A 12,173-nucleotide genomic window follows, 5' to 3' on the forward strand; every position below is an offset into this window, starting at 1 on the left:
CTGCCTACGGGCCCAGCCTGGCCCTGGCAATAAACAGTGAGTGTGAAGGAAGCTGTCACATACCACCGACCCCTGCAAATGCTGAATCATCGGGCTCAGAGCTGGTTCTGGGAATTCACCCTGCTCTCCCGGGTCAAGTCTGTCATGCTGGAGGCGATGTCGGGTGGGGGGCTGTGGGACGTCACTTCCCTGGGAATGGCTCACACACGGATTGGATTTGGGTCCTGAATCTTCTGCCAGGGAAAACAGAAGCATTTTAGAGAACAAAAAAGGACTTGCGGTCCCAGGCTGCAGTGAGTCACCGACAGGAACTTGAGCAGAGCCCCCTGTGGGGACCTGGGCTTAGGAGGGCCAAGGACAGGCTTCCACCTCTGCAGGGCTGGGACCCAACTCAGCCTGAAGCTGCACCCAAGAACTATTTTGTTCCAGGCCCAGGACTCTACTAGCCTTGTGGAGGGGTTGGCACAGCATCAGGGGCAGGGCCAATGTCAGGAATGGGAGGCCGGTAGTATCTGTGGCCAGGAGCACAAAGGATGGAGGCCTAAAGCTGACAGGAAAGATGGAGAGAGAAGGGAAGTGGGCCAGTACACACCTGAGGGTGGAAGAAGAACCCCACCGTCGGGAAGCAGGGCCCCAGCAAGCAGAGGAGGAGGACAGGGCATCTAGGCACCACTGTCCTGTGGGGCCCCAAGGCCTCTTTGTCCCTTGCCCTAATGTCTCTTTCCCTGGAAGAAAGGATTACCCCCCACACTAACCCCCCCCCAGACATACACGCCCCATCCTCCTTCAAAAGGCCAATCCTGGGACCTGGCCTCAGGAGGGAGATTCTGTGAACAGAGTGAGAAGGTGAAGCTTTGCTCTGGACAGCCTGCCCAGTTACCAACGTTGGATGCTAGATCTGGGACGCAGGGAGCGGAGGACGGTGGCCCTGCCTCCTCTGCTGGCTCTGCAGCCAGGCAGCAGGCTGTGGTCTTGCATGAGGTCTCTGCTCCTTCGGGTGTTAAGAATAGGAGTGAAAAAAAAAAGAACAGGAGTGGCCTGGGGGCACCATAGGCTGGGTCTGCTCATTTGAACCCATCTGACCTACAAGCAGTTCAGTTAGCATCTGTCTTTGTGGAGGTCACAGTTCTGACCTCAAGGCATAACTGGCCTCAAGGTGTAAGAGATTTGCTCCTGCTTACTAGTAATCTTGCCTGTCTCCTCTCCTCTGGACCTCAGAGTTCTGCCAGGGCCATACAGTAAACCCACAGTGTCCTCCTGTTTCAACTCACTCTCCATGGCCAGGGAAAAAGGTCTGGGTTTGTTGTTGGTTTTTTTTTTTTTTTTTTTTTTTGGTGTTTTTTGTGGAACTGGGGCTTGAACTCAGACCCTTACGCTTGCCAGGCAAGCACTTATTCTACTGAGCCTTCTCCCAGCCCCCGGGAAGAAGGTCTTGAAGAAGACACCAAGTCCTCATGGCCTCTCTGGCAGGATGCCCTTCCAAGCCCACACGGAGCCTCGGCTCCCTGCGGTAACTGGATGGGCCAAAGGGTCTCAGAAATCCATCTGACCTCATAGCCATAGGGATTCGGGGTAGCAGGGTAGAACGTCAGCACTTGACCACCGGAGCCAGGACCTCGACATTCCTCAGCCACTTGTACTCACCAGGAAGGGGCTGCCTGTGACTTCTGTCCATCCACTCAGCAGCAGCTACAGAGATTTCAGCAAGGTGTTGCCAGGGTGTGATCCAGCTGTCACAGAGGAAGCAATTTCCCTTGCAAGGCTGAGGCAGGAGTGGGGCATAGGAAGTGCCTTGAACCCAGACAGCAAGGCATAGGAAGCAAAAGGGGGAGGCCCAGCTAGGTGGTGCCACACCTGCACCCGTGGGGCACCTGAGTGGTAGGGAGCACCTGAATGGGTGTGGCTAAGTGTGTGTGTCCCCAGTTTTCTGAGTGTGGAAACTGAGGCTCAGGGAGAAATGACTTGTTGGGGTCACAACATGTAAGTGACAGGAGAGCCAAGCTACGGCTTCAGGTCTGAACTGAACCTACATCTGCATGGGCTCCACTGCTCAGGCCATTGAGCAACAGGGCTGCCCCAACACATCATGAGGCTTGGCCAGCCTCCCTCCCACTGAGGCCCAGCCCAGCCAGAGACCAACACGTGTGCCAGCAAGCCAGAGTGCTAGTTAGGGGGCTGCAGGCTACAGGGACAGCAGCCGCCAGGGCCTGGGGCCAGGGCCAGTTCCTTCCAACCCACCCCAGCTCCTGAGCTCTTACTGGCTCCTGGGGCAGCAGCTGAGATGCAGAAGGTGAGGCCTCTGCAGGATGAAGCCTATATACCCCAGCAGTCCAGCTGCCTGTCTTATATGAGCTCGCTCCCCACTCTGCTTTCCAGCACCAGGGCATGCATTTTGGGGGTACCATGGAGCTGGACAGAAAGTCCAAGAAGCCTAGCTTTGTCCAGCAGGGCCCTGGCCCAGGCACTGTTCCTCCTGAGTCTGTGTCTGACCCAGAACCAGAGGAGAAGGGACCAGACCTTGTTCCTCTCTGGGAGAGGCCACTATGGACATTCCCTTCTGTGTAGCCCAGGTGCCCACCGTCACCAGTGGGTCACCTGCCTGAGCCCACATGCAGGCACAGTTCCCCAAGCTGTGTGGACCTAGGGTCTTCCAGACAGTGTCTAGCCAACCTCACTACAGGCAGAGCAATTTCCTTGGTTTCCAACAACTCGAAAAACACATGTGATTTTCCACAGCCTGAGCTCCTCGATGCTGGCTGCTGAGTAAGTAGAGCTCATGCCGAATTCCTTCCCCTCACCACAGGGCAGACGGCCGCCCAGCTGGGGGAGCCTCGCTGGGACCCGGGTCACCACAGCGTGGCAGGGCAGGCTTCCAGCAGCGATGACTAATTCTGCAGGCTGAAGATCTGAGAAGGGGGCATGTGACAACTTCACGTAACAATCAGCCCAGTGTTCAGAGAAGAAGAGGTGTCACCCATCGTGGGGTCCAGGGCAGAGCTCTTGTTTGATCCTACCCCACAACTTCATCCAAATCAACTCCAGCCAGACTAAAGATGTTGGCGTTAGAAAAGAAAACCATGAACATATTAAAAGAAAATATGAGTCTTATGTTTATGTTCTTGGTAGGGAGAAGTCTTCCAAGGAAGGATAGAGAGCTTTGGTTGCACAGAATTTTTTGCCTTCTGCAAAAATGAAATTTGAACACAAGCAAAACATCAGAAAAAAAATCTGCAATCCTTAGGTCAGAGAGTGAATGTTCTTAGCTGCCACTGGTTTTAGTAATCAGCTGTGGTCTCAGGGGACCATGCCTTGAATACCCTTGGTGTGCTTTCTCTCTGAGCCTCATTTTCTTTCTTCTGTAAACCAGTGTAAGCCAGGCGTGGTGGTGCACATCTATAATCCCAGCACTGGGGAGGCTGAGTTAGGAGGATCGCTCTGAGTTCAAAACCAGCTTGGGCTACAAAGTGAGTTCAAGGTCAGCCTGAACTATATAACAAGACCCTGTCTCAAAAAGATTTAAAAAAAAATAAAAATAGAAAAACAAGGGTAATAATGACACTATCAAACCAAACCTTGCAATTAAATGTTGCAAGGATTCATGGAGAAAAATCCAGAGGAAAGCTGTTTAATAAAGGGTTTTATTCTGGGGAAGGGAGAGAGGATACTATATCCTCAACTCTTTTTTTTAATTGTGAGACAGGGTCCCTAAATTGCCCAGGTAGGCTCAGCTTCCTGCCTCAGCCTCCCAAGAGTGCCAGGATTACAGGTGTATACCACCTTGGCCAGCTGTATCATATATATATATATATATATATATATATATATATATATATAGTATTTAGTACAGGGTCTACAGGGTCTCAGTACACACATGGGACTTGTAGTGATCCTCCTGTTTTCAGGCTCCCAAGTGCTGGGATTACAGACGTGACACCACGCCCAGTCTCAATCGATGTCTCAGCGTGCCCTGGGGGATGGGCCAGGCACACCCAGGATAGAACCCCAGTCCCTGCTTCTGCCTAAGCAGGTGCATTAGTCCTCTGATATGTTTTTTTAAAGATAATTTAGCTCAGTGTGGTAGCTCATGCCTATAATTCCAACATGTAGGAGGCTGAGGCAGGAGGATACCTATGAGTCAGAGACTAGCCTAACTATACTAGACCCTATTTCAAAAAACAAATGAAGAGAAACATTTTGACTGCTTCTCTTTTTAAAAGTTAGCTAAGGGAGGGCTGGCCAGATAGCTCAGTGGACTAAAGCGCCTGCTTAGGCAAAGCACAGCACCCAGGGTTCGATCCCTGGCGTGCTGTGCCGGCCCCGCCCCCAGGGTGCGCTGTGACAGCAATTGAGACAGCGTGGTGGTGCATGCCTGTAATCCCAACACTTGGGAGGCTGAAAACAGGAGGATCACTATGAGTCTGATCTGAGTAGTGAGACCCCCTGTAGACCCTGTCCTAAATGATAAATAAATAAATAAATGTTAGCTAAGGGATTGGCAGTGTGGCGTGGTGGTAGAGCACTTGCCTAGCCTTCGAGAGACCCTGGATTCCACCCTCAGTCTATGTAGATGTAGATATACATATATACATATATGAAGTAAACTTCAGCTAAGAGACATAACCAAGAAACTCACAGAAGAAGACGTACAGCGTTGGGGAGATAGCTCAGTGGCATAAGCCTGCCTGGCAAGCACGATGTTCTGAGTTTGATCCCTCGTACAAAAAAAAAAAAAAAAAAAAGAGAAAAGCAATGAATACATGCAAAGTTTGACCTCATTAAAAGTTATTAAAAGCTCAAATTAAAATATCTTCCAGCATTGCTTTTTCTACATTGAATTCTTCAGAGTTAAAAGCCTTCCAGTTAGGTAATACCAAGAGGTGGCTCCCTGAGTACTGTCACTGGCAGGGACAGTCACACAGCTCAGGAGGTCATTTCCCTCAAGGTCATTTGGCTGCAAAGAGCAGAAACTCAGCTGGGTGTGTTGACACATGCCTGTGATCCCAGAAGTCCAAGCCCAGGCCGGACAGCTTAGTGGCAAAGGAATAATCTGTCTCAAGAAAGGGAGGCGGGGCTGGGGGTGTGGCTAAGTGTGAAGGCCTTAGGTTCAATAACTCAGTATCAAAAATGAGCAGACAAAAAAAGAAAACAATTTTTTTTCTTCTTTGGTGTTTCTGAGACAGGGTTTCGCTATGTAGTTCAGGCTGGCCTTGAACTCACTATGTATGTAGCCCAGGCTGGCCATGAACTCACGGTGATCCTCCTGCCTCAGCCTCCCAAGGGCTGGGATCACAGGTGTGCACCACACGCCCAGCCCAGAAAAACACTTTATCTCATACAAAGCTCCCTGTTTGTCCCATTGGCCATTACAACTCGCTCAGCCATGAAGAAGCTGGGGAGTACAGATCTACAGATATACCTGGACCACCACATGCAAGGTGTTCTGTCACTAAAGGAAAGAATAGAAATAGTGAATAATTATTAGAATAACTGATCGTCTTTGGTATACATAGCACTCTTCCTGCTTTTGTGTCTGGTAAGATTATAAAAAAGTATAGTGGGGCCGGGGAGATGGCTCAGTAGAATAAGCGCTTGCCTGGCAAGTGCAAGGGCCTGAGTTCAAGCCCTGGTTCCGGGAAAAAAAAAAAAAAAAAAAAAAAAAAAAAAGTATAGAGGGTAGGCTCTGGTAGAAGAAGGTGTAAAAGCTGAAGTTTCAGGAACACGTAAGAATAAGCAATCAGCGATGATGTGAGCACTTTGTGCTTAATAGCCAGGGTGCAGGTTGAGGTCCCCTGTTGACTGCAGACTCAGCAGGAAGCCAGCTAAGAACAGCAAGAGGAGAACCAGCTGCAGGCAAGGCTTTTTCAGTGCTGACCTCCAACAGCCAGGCTTCTGGAACAAGTTGTCGCACTCAAACACTGGTCCTGCACCTGGATGGCCACCCGGCCGATGGGTCTTACCCTGCCACTCTCTCACCCCATGACAAGGTTAGGGTTAGGGCTGCCTCACCTCCCTGCTGGGTTGGGGCCCCCAGGGATGCTGTCACCACTCTTCTATCAAGACTGCCACCTGCTGGCCTCAAAGTCTCCAACTCTAGCCTTGGCTTCTGCTGACTTCAGCAAGGTTCAGCCACCCTAAGGATGCAAGACTCTGGGCTGCAGTGCCCTGGCTGCTGTGTCCCACAGTGCTGGACTCAGTCTCTCTCCTGCTACACAACACAGTTTGCACATCTGCTTGAGCCAGGCCTCTCCCCACAGCCCCATCCACTGCAGACCATGGTAGAGGGCTTAGGGACTCCCTGTGTTCTCCAAAGAGGAAGTCCCACTGACTGACCTTGCGGTCCCAATGACCCAGCACTAGGAAACCACTCCTAATCTGGCAGAAATCAGGGAACCTGGGTCTGGGGTTAACATCTCTGACCTCCCCAAGCCCCAGTAAGCTGGGATGAACACAGCCAGACCTCCTGGAGGTCCCCAGCCAGACCATTTCTCCTGGAGAAATGGTGCAAGCCCACCATTTCTCTAAGAGACATCCCAACCAAGCCCACCATTTCTCTAAGAGACATCCCAACCATCTGGCAAACAGATCACATCTCCCAGTCTTACCCCAACTGCCGCCGTGACAGTTGTAACTGTCCTGAATGTCTGCACCTGCTCTGGGAGGCATCTGCCTGGCTGAAGTGGGCTTGAATTGGAATTAAGCAGTAAAGTGAATTTGGGCCAATCAATAGACTCAGATCAGAATGCTGGATTTAGACCAAATTTGGACCAATTGGCAGGCTTAAACTTGGGCCACTGCAGGCCTGGGGCTCTGTATAAGCAATTCTACCTTCGCACAGGTTGAGCTAAGAGGGCTCACTGTTGTCTATTGGAGCACTCCGGTGCATGGGCTTGGACGGGCCTGTGAGTCTACTCAGGATTCTTGTCCTAAGTGATGTGGACGTAGAAGTTGCTTTTTAAAAAGAGCTATAAGCACTACAGGCTATTGGCCTCAAAGAACTTCAGAGACTTCATCCGATTAAATGGACAGAGTGGGCATCTACCAGCCTTGATTGGTGCAGACTGGCTGAGGGCCACCGGCAGAGCTGTGCTTTGCTGATTCATGGTTTATACATTGTGGGAGAATAGACACACAATTCATAGGATTATTTCATAGTATTCACCCAAAGTCAAATGCAGAGGAGTGCAAGAGATCTGTCTATGCACTAGAGACCCAAAGAATCCAGCTGAGGGCCTGGATCCCATGGCAGTGTCCTGCACGAGTCCAGCTGGAGGCTTAGAGCCCACGACAATGTCTCATGCAAGGCTGTACCAACAATCTGCACTGCGAAGGCCCAGTGCTGAGGGATCTGCACTGGAGCCAGGAAACAATGCTCAAGGTAAAGACCAGAGCTCCCCAAAGAGAACCCAAGGACCCGAGCTTCTCCAATGAGAACAGCCGAGTTCATGTCAGGAAAACCTGTGTGACAGGCTTCTCCAGGAGAATCAACAGCGCCCCGTCTTCCCCTCCAGCCCTCCTTTCACGCTGTTGGCAGCAACCCTCAGGCGGGCCTTCTCCACCCAGCACCACGCTGACTCAGCTCAGCTGGGTGTTCCAAGCTGACTGTTAGCTAATCCACCGCATATATCAACCAAGATGAAAAACCCCCGACTAAGAGGCACGACAAGGCCCCACCCGAGCCTTTCTCTTCCCCAAACCCTAAGGAGCAGGCACCTCACTTCTGGGCCGTGGCACCTGCTCCCTGCAGTCCCCTATGACTGCCATCACCCTGCACATTGGGCCCTAGCCCTGCCTTATTGCTGAGCTGCGCACTCACCATCCTGCCGCCAACACCTGCCAAGGCTGAGGAAGTCACACTTGTCCTCTGCCAAGCTGAGAAGTCACCCTTGGGGACCTAAGAGAGCCCTTGTGGTGTGACCTGCTGACAGGATGGGGCACTCCAAGTCGGAAGCCCTCTCAGAGGCAGTGAGAACTGGGGCATTCATTTTCCTCAAAGGTCTCTTGCCTGGTCAGCAAACATGCACAGGCTAAGTCCAGTGCTGACCTGGCCCCAGGCCGGGCCAGGACCCCCTGTGTAGAGAGGAGTCAGCTGGCCATGGTGCTGGGCTGAAGGCACTCAGACCCAGCTCTGGGGACTGCCATGGACTTCCTACAGAAATGGGGGGCAGGGGAGACAGGCGAGGCCCTGGAGCAGGAGGCAGAAGGAGTGGGGGTTGATGGGAGCCGGGCTCTGTCCTGGGCAGAGGGGCTTGATGCAGCTGCCTGATCAGGGCAGCGAGTTGGAGGTGGCTTTCACTAAGTAGGGGGTCAAGCCAGCAGTGAAGGGGTTGGGGGAGAGTTCTGGCAGAGCCACAGAAAAGGGCCAGGATGGACCCAGCATGGCTAGAGAGGGGAAACCCCGGGTAGGGGACTCCCACAGACAAAAGGGGGAACCTCAGTGGTGGGGGGACTCTCACAGACAGCTAGCCAGAACCTCTGATGAGCCAGGCCTGATGGGAGAGCAGATGTGGGCAGATGGCCGCACTGCCCCGACCCCGTGAGATGCCAGCTCCCAGAATGGGCTGGGAGGGGGGCTACAGGCTGCACACCCACTCCCTGGAGCCCTGGCATCCACGCCCCATGGGCACAGAGCTTCCCTGACAGGGAGCAGGGTGGTGACCAAGAGCCCCAGAGAGGCCCCTGCCCCCCTCCCTGAGCCGCAGGACCCAGGCGCTGTCTCCACAGCAGCCCCCTCAAGCCAGCGGGGACCTGGGCACCACTGGTTACTGCTGGCCGCAACTCTATTAAATATACTTCACTTTCAGTGACCTTTATTACACAAATGCTATGTGCTCATTGTGGAAAAGTTAGAAAACACAAAAGGCCAGATAAGGAGACTATTGTGATAAGCTTTATTAAATTCCAGCCGAGTTACCTCCCAGAAAGCACTGGCAGTCTGCTTGCGCAATCAAGGGTGCAGACCTGCAAGCGGCGAGGGAGCCAGGCCGGCGGCTGTCCGCCAGCTGCGTGAGCTTGGCCCAGCACTTGCCCGATCTGCGTCTCCAGCTCCTCCCAGCAAGCGGGGGACATGGAAGGCACGCTCCTGGCAGGAGTTCGGGGCACTCGCGAGCTGACACGTGGAAAGCACAGAGAGCGCGGGCGAGGGCTGCTCTCTGCGCATGTGTGCACGCGTTTGGGGACAGTCTCACAGGAAAAGTGGAGCAAGCACATTCAAACCTCCTGCCAGCACCTGCTGGCCCCACAGTTCCTCCTGTGTGCCAGCTTCTCCACCCCAACATTAAAGGGGTTCACCGAAAAACAGTGCATTATACATTTCTGAAAGATTTTTTGTTATTGCCCACTGGGGATTGAGCCCACTGCCCCTATATGCCCTAGCGTTGCTCTAGCCAGCTCCATTGTTCATTTCTAAATAAAACAGAAGCAAAAACAAAAACCTCTCTTGCAAGTTCGAGTCCAGCCCAGGCAGTTTAGCAACTTAGCAAAGACCATGTCTCAAAATAAAAAGCATAAAAAGTGAAAGGGTAGCTCATTGGGGCATGGTGTTCTCATATCCGACTTGAGCATCCCACTCCACTGCTGTCTTGTGGGGTACCTTCTTCCCTTCTCTGGGCACCTGGTCCTCAAGGTCAGCAAAGTCTTTGGGGGGCTGTCCTGCCAGCCACACCTTACCTCGAGCTACCAAGAGCAAGCAGTGGGTGTCTGGGTGGGAAGGGGGCGTGGTTTGGCCTCTCCACCCACACAGAATTTTCACAGCAGCCCTTTGCGGGTCCCTGATGTACTTTATTTTACAAATGAGGGGCCAGAATGTCTCTGTTGAGGAAGTTTGTTCTGGCTCAGTAGTGCAGAGCGATAGTCCCAGCCTTTCGGAGGCTGATGCAGGAGGATTCTTGGAGGTTCAAGTGCAAATTGAATGACAGCAAGACTATGTCTCAAAAAAAAAAAAAAAAAAAAACCTCTTGTGGGGAGAGAAGGAAACTTGGGGTTTGGGCTATTATGGGACAAGTGACAGCTGTTCTGGACAGCATCTTTTTCCTGTCTCCCCCACCCCTTGTCCGCTCCAGCTCATTCTCCATCTGCTAAATTGGGGGGAGGGGCTCAGTCCCTGCACACCTTCTGTGCTGCACCCCCCCCCCCAGGTCCCTCCTTTCCCCTGGTAATCCCGTCACTTACCAGGGTGCAGTCTTGCCTGGCCAGGTGGGTCCCCTCAGCATCCCCTGCTTTCTAGGCAGGATACAGCTGCCATTCTGTCCCCAGGTCACGGGCGCTGGAGCAGCCCCTCACACTGTCCCTCAACCTCAGCACTGCTGGTCAGAAGCCTGCGCTCCTCCATGCCAGGGGTGATATTGTGACTTCTGGGTCCTTATTAAGGTGGAAAGCAGTCATGTCCCACTTTCAGCCTTGGCTCAAGACCTTCCCTCTTGCCAGGCACAGTGCTGCCCTCCCTTAATCCCAGCACTCAGGAGGCTGAGGCAGGAGGATTGCCCATGAGTCTGAGGCTAGTCTGGGCTACAAAGCCAGATCTTGTCTTAAAAATCCAAGCAAAGGGCTGGCCAAATAGCTCAGTGGATGCAGGCACAGGGGCCGGGGTCAGAGGGGGATGTTCCATTCCTGGGCCTGCTGGCCCCGCCCGTGGGGCAGGCTGAGCTGGCAGTTGAGACTGGGTGTGGTGAGGCACACCTGTAATCCCAGCTCTTGGGAGGCTGTAAACAGGTGGATCACTACGAGTCTGATCTAGTAGTGAGACCCTGAACACCCTGTAGACGCTTCCCTAAAATATAAATAAATAAATAAATAAATAAATAAATAAATAAATAATCCAAGCAAAGAGAAAAGCCAAAGTCTTTCCAGTGACCAGGAAGGACCCGTAATCTGACTGCTTCCCAGCTCTCTGTCCACCTGCCCTGCTCCAGCTCCTGTCCTTGTGGATACCCTGGTGTCCCCCAGAGATCTCACTCTTCACTTCCATGGGCATCACGCAGTGTCCTCTTCCAGGTGGGCTGTCTGGTGCCCTGGGCATGCCCTCTCCCTGTGCCTTGACCTTGCCAGGCAGTGACACGGTTCTGAGAGTGACGCTGCAGACCCCACAGCCCTGCTTCTTGCTCTAATGCCCACTTTCTCCCAGCAGAATTGTTGTCCGTCTGTCTGGCCTTGAATGGATGGAGTCACATGTTTCCCCAACTTCTTTCAATACTAACTGCACTCACCTCTATCTCAAGCCTTTTTAAATTTTGTTTTGTTTTGTTTTGGTCCTGAGACAATTTCTTGCTAAAATGGCTATATTGCCCAGGCTGGATTGAAACTCAAAATCCTCCTGCCTCAGCCTCCTGAGTGCTGAGATCACAAACAAGCGCCACCACAACCAGCTCTCTTTATTTTTTTATTTTGAGACTGAGTCTTACTAAATTGCTAAATTGTCCAGGTGGAGCTTGAATTTGTGATCTTCCTGCCTTAGCCTCCCAGACTGATAGGGTTGCAGGCATGTGGCACCAAACCCAGCCTGACATCTGAGTTTTATCTCAAGGACAACAGTAGTGACAGCCTTTTAAGGATATGAATCTTGGCTTCTGGATGTTCTTCTGTGTAAGAATGGGCTAAGGGCTGGGAAGACAGGAGGGAACCCCAAGAGGCAGAAGCCCTGACTCTTTGCTACCCAGAGATTTGGCCAGAGAATTGTCCCAGGGGGTGCATCCTTCAGAGGAAGGCTCTTTGTGTTTGTCAAGCCAGCCCAGGACGGGCCCTGCCATTAGCTCAGGAAGGGGTGGCTGACCAGGGGTCATTTAATTCTTATTACAGTTATGTTCTCGAGTACATAGGCCCAGCGCTGTTTCTGTGTTATTTCTCGATTTACTACTATCGTCCTTGAGATAAAACCCAGCCCATCACACTTGATCCAAGGTAGAACATCCATGTTTGTTACAGAAGCAGTCAGGCCCTGGGCAAGTTGCATCCCCAACACTAGCACATTTACGGTCAAAAACCCAAATTCTAGCCGGGCATGCTGACACACACCTGTAGGCACTCAGGAGGCTGAGGCATGAGGATCGCCGCGTTTGAGGGCAGCCTGAACTACAGAGTGAGACCCTGTCTCAAAACAAACACAAACAAGCCAAATTCCGGACTCTGACAAGTCTACATGGGTCAAAGAAGGCCAGACAGAGAGGGATCCAGGGTAGCAG

The 12,173-nt window shown here is 52.3% G+C and overlaps 1 protein-coding gene across 1 annotated transcript in view; it reads left to right on the forward strand.

Moving 5' to 3' along the window:
* Polm (DNA polymerase mu) overlaps nucleotides 1-12,173 on the forward strand; it is a 34,095-nt gene that overhangs the window by 1,451 nt on the left and 20,471 nt on the right. The window contains exon 2 of the mRNA XM_023714342.1: nucleotides 10,857-10,861. The gene's annotated coding sequence lies outside the window, so the exon portion shown is untranslated. The remainder of the gene's footprint in view (nucleotides 1-10,856; nucleotides 10,862-12,173) is intronic.

Source organism: Octodon degus, unplaced genomic scaffold, assembly GCF_000260255.1.
Source record: "Octodon degus isolate 3935 unplaced genomic scaffold, OctDeg1.0 scaffold00035, whole genome shotgun sequence".
Taxonomy (NCBI): domain Eukaryota; kingdom Metazoa; phylum Chordata; class Mammalia; order Rodentia; family Octodontidae; genus Octodon; species Octodon degus.